Here is a 6000-nt window from a genome sequence, read left to right as displayed (position 1 = left end):
GAAAGAAAGAAAGAAAGAAAGAAAGAAAGAAAGAAAGAAAGAAAGAAAAAGAAAAGAGGTATCAATCCATGAAAAAAACATAGAGGAAACTTGGCATATTACTAAGTGAAAGAAGCCAATCTGAAAAGGCTACAGAATGCATGATTCCAACTATATGACATTTCTGGAAAAGGCAAAACTATAGGGATAGGACAAAGATAAGTGATTGCAAGGGGTTGAGAGGAGGAAAAGGGAGGCAGTACCCTAAGAACACGTGACCCCCAGAATGACACGTGATCAGTCGCTGGCAAGAGCAGATAGTAGCCTAGGCTGCTCAGTGCGGCACACCTAGAATTTCACAACGCTAAAGAGAGTCCTATCATTCTTAAGATGGGAAGATGAGACAGCGTATCAAGCTCTCTACCAATTCTTATGTCCACTGGTTAAGTCAGGAAATTGTTCCTATTTAAGAGGGAAACTGAGGTCCAGCTGTATTACAGTCCAAGTTGTGGAATAAAATCCAAAGTCTGGATTAGGAAAAAAAAAATAGCGGGATCTCCCTCTGAATATGTGGAAGAAGGGAAATAAACTGAGACTGGAAGTCATTCGCCCATCACTTAGGTCCCCATGGGTGATAGTAAAATGGGTAAGAACATCCTCTTCTACCTTTACATCTTTGAAGAGATTGTCTGATTGTGCAGGGACCTCAGCTTTGAGTTTAGAGAAACACTTCTGTGTCTGCTCCTTTATCCAAGTGAGCTATACTTAGGAGACTGCTTAAGGGTTAGAGAAAACAATTCTCCTCTAGCAGAGGACTGGACAAGATCTGAATGTTGCTTATCAATGTTTTGGACCGGCATTAAATGGACAGTGAAAGTATTTTGACTGTTTGGTGTCCTGAAATTCAATCTTATTGCACTTTACAAGAAGCAGAATAAGGAGGCCTGGTCCAGAGAAAGGAGTCCTCTGTAGCGGGGGCAAGGTCCCAAAGCCATGTTTGGAGAAGCCCCTTTAGCCAGAGAACCTCATATCATGAATTTATGCAAACTAAACTCTATTGCCTTGGCTAGAAGGATTGAGCAATAGTTAGATTGAAAGATACTGAGAAAGAAAGACAGGCAGAGAGAGAAAATAAACTATTTTTAAATAGTGGGGAAGCAGTCCCAGAGTGAGGAGAGAGGAGGCCTGGGCATCTGCAGTTCTTTCCGTTTCCTGGCCCTCTCACAATGAGTGCATTATTCTTTGCTGAGTGTGATTGTAGATATCCAAAATTTCCCACCATTAACCCTCACCCCCAGCCCCCATGTGAGCGTGATGAGAAAAGCCACTTAGTTTATCCAGAGCTGGGTGAAAGAAGTTGCAATCTGGCACTCATTACAAGTTACTCATGGTTATTTATTATGTGCTTCACCCTCATAGAACGTAAGCTCCATGAGGGTAGGGATTTTTGTGTGTTCACCTCTATATTCTCAACTCTTGGAGTAGTACCTTGCACAGCAGTAGGCGTTTAATAAACATTTACGGAAGGAGGAACTAAGAGAAGGAGAGAAACAAGGAACGGAGGCTGGCGAAAAAGGACGCAGAGGAAAACGGGAAGAACGAAGTGGGGCGGAGTTAAGTAGGACGGCCCAGCCTCGCTGCGGGTCCAGTGAGCAGCCCTCAATTCCCAGACTACAACTCCCAGCAGGCCCCGGGAGCCAGGGCCGGCCGCCGCGACGCCGGCCCGACCATGCCTCAACCCACCAGGCTCCCGAAGTGCCTTGCGATGGCAGGCACCCGCGCAGCGCCAGCCGGGACTTGTGGTTCGAACTTCGCGGCGGGGGGGGGGGGCCGGGGGCGGGCGCAGGCCCCTCCCCCGTCACTTCCTGCCGGGCTGCGGGCGCCGGAGCGGCTCTTCAGCGTTTGCGCCGGCGGCCGCCGCGTCTGGCTCGGCTCCCCCCTTCCTCTGACCCCCGGCCCGGCGGCGCCCGCCTTCTCTGCGGCCACTCCGCCTCTTCCCTCCTGCCGTTCCCTTCCTCCTCTCCCTTCTTCCTTCCTCCTTCCCCTCCTCGCCGCCCCCGTCGCCGCCGCCCAGACCGCCGGCCGGGGGACGAGCTCGGGGCAGCAGCCAGGTGAGGCGGCCGGGCCTGGCGGGGCCCGCGCGGGCGCCGCGGCTACGGAGGGAGGCGGCGGGTGGGGCCTAGGCCTCGGCGGGCCCGCGCGCTTGGCTTCTTCCCCGGGCCTCTGTCCCGCCCGCGGGGCCTTCCTGGAGGAGGCGGGTCCTCCCGCGCCCCCCGCCTCGGGGCGCCCCGCGGCCTGGACCCAAGGCGCCCCAGCTCCTCCACCCCTTGCTGGGGCCAGAAACAGGTGCCACGCCGCCTTTCCCCATTCTTCGTCGCGCGCGGGGATGCCGAAGTTATTCCTGGGGCGGGGGGTGGTAGGGTCGGGGGGGAGCTCCCCGCTTCAAGTCCCTGAGCGTCTAAATCTCCCCAGCCAGATCCGGAGCATAGTGGTTACGAGCACAGCCCAGGTGTCCTGACACGGGTACAAATCCCAGCGCTACTCCTTTCAGCAAGTCACTTAAACTCTTTGTGTCTTGGTTGGAAAAGGGGCTAATGCGGTTCCTGCCTCGTAACGCTCGCTGTTAAGGTTCCGTGAAATGGGGCGTGTGAAGCGCTTATCAGAGTGCCAGACCCACAGCGTGTCCCAATAAACCGTCTGCATAATTTATTAGCGTGATATTAAGGTATAACTTAATGGGTAAAGTGGAAATAAGTTGACCTACCTAGGTTTTCCTTGAGGCAGAAAGCTTGAGCGTGCCCACCGCCTGCGCCGGGGCTTTGTTTTGGGTTGTTAACATCTGAAAGGGGCGTACGTTTAATTGGGACACTCTGTAAGCAGGCGGTCTGTAAAAGATGCTGTTATTTCCATCTCCTCCGCTGAGCCAACTACAAGATTTCATCAGTTCCTTCAGTGTGAGCATCCTCCGGCTTCTTGTCATTTCATTTCTGGGAAAGTTGCTGGCCGAAGCTTTCCTTGAGTTCAGGAACCCTTTCCGGAGCATTTGCTCGGTGTCAGGCCCTGGAGGGGGCGGTGTGTGAAGCTGGAAAAAAATATGTCTGTCTTTTCTTGCGCTGCATCTCTAACTTCTAACTCTTTTTTCACTGCAGCTTTGCTTTTATTCCCTCCGTCCCTGTTGGCCGACTTTCCTTTTAAGCCCTTGCCCCATCTCCGTGTCGCAGTATTGCTTGTGTGGAAGTTTTCTTCTGTTCCTGCGAAGATATGTGCTTCAGTCTGTTCTGCCTCTGTTCTCTGGCTGTGGGGACGTTTTTAAGGTCACTCTTCCCTTCTGCTTGTAGCTTTAATTGTTTAGAGGGTGGTGGAAAGAGAGTTAATCGGGCTTTTTGATTGATTTTGGCCTTTCAGGAGTCTGTGTGCTTACCAAATATAAATTACATTGCCGCTTGTTGAAGTAAAAACTAAAAATACAGTTGGATTGTAGAGGGAGCAGTTTATGTCCTTCTGGTGACAGGTGGGATTTTTAAACCAGCAACTTTAAAGATACCGAGTTTGTTTTAATTCTTTATGTAGTTGCAATGTGTACCTTTCATTAAAGGAAATGTAACTCATAGTGGTTCAAATTTACAAAAAAGCAGAGAGTGTGTGTTTGCTCTACTGAATGATCTCCTGTATCATAGGATTGTTTTAGGTAATAAATTTCCTTACTGAATTCAAAATTGTTTTGATTTACACCTGTCTCTTAATAACATGTGATGCAAAGTGGCCTCTCTGACGTTGACATTTTCCTGTAATTTTCTGACAGAGTCATTTCTGGTGTAAAATATTTGTTTGGATGACTCTTTAAAAACACCTAAGAAACAGCTGTACCAGAGTGCCTGGGTGGCTCAGTCAGCTAAGCATCGGACCCTTGATTTCAGCTCAGGTCTTGATCTCAGCGTTGTAAATCCAAGACCCACGACTGGCTCTGTGCTGGACATGAAGCCTACCTAAAAGAGAGAGAGAGAGAGAGAAAGAGAGGGAAAGGAAGGAAGGAAGCAAGAAAAAAAAAAGAGAAAGAAAGAGAAATCTGTGCAACAAGCATGCCTCTGCCACATCTGAATTGTAGTTTTGGGAAAATGGTATTTTAATATTTCAGTTGATAACTTTTTTTATGTTTATTTTATTTTTGAGAGAGAGAGCCAGAGTTCTGGGGTGGGGGGTGGGGGGGCGGAGGAGAGGGAGGGGCAGAGAGGTAGAGAGAGAGGGAGACACAGAATCCAAAGCAGGCTCCAGGGTCCAAGCTGTCAGCACAGAGCCCGATGCGGGGCTCAAACCCGTGAACTGTGAGATCATGACCTGAGCTGAAGTCGGACGCTGAACCGACTGAGCCACCCAGGCGCCCCATAACTTTTTTTAAACAACTTTTTATTACGGAAAACATGAAAAAGTTGGATAACTATAGAGAATCCCCATGTATTGGTCACTTAGCTTTGACAATAATTAACTTGTAGCCAAGGTCATATTGTTTCAAGTAGTACCTCCTCCCCCAAAGTAGGTTATTTTGAAAGAAATCCTAAACATCATATAATTTTACCAGATTGCCCCAGACTGTTAATCTGTCACAAAATTTACTTTTAGTGAAATCCTAGTTCTCATTTTGTTTATTGGACTTGTCATCTTTGTTTATACATGATTATCATACAGCAGAAAAAGAATGAGCTGCCACATTAGCTCTTGGTTCAGTGCTTTTCCCACTCAAAGTCATGTCCAAAATGTTGCCTTGCTTCTTTGTGTACAAAAGCAACAGTTCTTGAGCTATTAATGGCTATAATTGAAAAGCCATTTTCGTTTTCGTGGAGACCTGTTAAACCACTTCTAATGGAGAATAACTTTGTGTCATAGTTAAACTATAGTTAATAATTCATAATGAAACTTTCAAAGTTTCTTTACGGTGGTATAAATATGCTGCTGTCACCTCAGGTTAAGAATTAAGCAAAGGGTATTTGCTTTCCAAATTCTGTTGTAGAATTATTTTTAGTAAGTATGAATGAATTTCACAGCATAGATGCTCATGTTTTTTCTTTCCTGTCTGAAAAGAGATTTTTTTCCTAGAATGGAGGTTGACAGGAATATTGCGTAAGTAAGGAATCATTACTTAATTTTCAAGTTTCTGGTCATGGACACTTCACAGTTTTTAGACCTGTAACGTAATTTCAATTGTGTATGTTTACTTTTGAGCTTGATCAGGTGTAGTGAAAATGGATGTTAGGTTTTACTTGTTACAATCTGAGAGATGGAGAGGGATATGAATAGCTCTTAAAATTAACTTAGGAAAAAATAATTTGGTATCTAAGAAAGGGCACAAAACGTACTTTATTTAAAAAAAAAAAATGCTTAGTGCTTCCCAGGAGGCTTAAAGTAAAACTTTTAAGTATTTGGAATTGTTACCATAAATACAGTTTGTTCAGACTTAAATTGCTCTCTTTTAAGATTCAGCCAGAAAACCCATTTATATACAGATTATTTTAAGTTTGGAAATGAGCATGACTCATAGAACTTCCCCCCCCTCATCTCTGAAGTCTAACCCATTAACATTCTGAGTGTAATCTTCAAACGGTGGCCTATACTGTGCTGCTGTATCCAGCCTCCCCTCAGTAAGACAACGAAGATACTTACTATAGGAGTCCAAGCGGGTCTCCGCTTACTGAGCAACTTTCTCTTGCTCTTAGGGGATGGAGTGAAAGTGAAATTCACCAGCATAAAAATGAAACTTTCATGAAAAAGACATCTTTTTGTTGGATGTCATAAGTCAGTTCCAGGGACCTTGTTTTTATGATCCTGCAAACTGGATCATCTTATTTGCTGTTACACTTAGTGACACAGACGTGTTCGGTTTGTGGAAATGTGAATTCTTCCCCCTCAAACAAGAGCTTTTGGCGTTGCTTTCTTTCTCTCGGAATGGGATTCTGGGGCCTTCAGAAGTGTTTAAAGAAGTTTATGACAGATTTTGTTTCACACCAGACCTTTTGCGTCACACTAAAC

At 46.1% G+C, this 6000-nt stretch overlaps 1 protein-coding gene across 13 annotated transcripts in view; it reads left to right on the top strand.

The window, feature by feature from the left end:
- STAU1 (staufen double-stranded RNA binding protein 1) overlaps nucleotides 1-6000 on the top strand; it is an 86641-nt gene that overhangs the window by 29425 nt on the left and 51216 nt on the right. For 3 of the 13 annotated variants that reach the window (XM_040459998.1, XM_040459997.1, XM_040459993.1), the window contains exon 1: nucleotides 1838-2090. The exons of 2 other annotated variants lie outside the window; for them this stretch is intronic. The gene's annotated coding sequence lies outside the window, so the exon portion shown is untranslated. Of the gene's footprint in view, nucleotides 1-1834; nucleotides 2091-6000 lie in introns of those variants that run through there. 8 more of the 13 variants (XM_040460000.1, XM_040459999.1, XM_040460003.1 and 5 more) reach the window with 5 other exon arrangements.

Source organism: Herpailurus yagouaroundi, unplaced genomic scaffold, assembly GCF_014898765.1.
Source record: "Herpailurus yagouaroundi ecotype Mexico unplaced genomic scaffold, PumYag 246, whole genome shotgun sequence".
NCBI lineage: Eukaryota > Metazoa > Chordata > Mammalia > Carnivora > Felidae > Herpailurus > Herpailurus yagouaroundi.
This window is presented reverse-complemented; position numbering and strand designations above follow the sequence as displayed.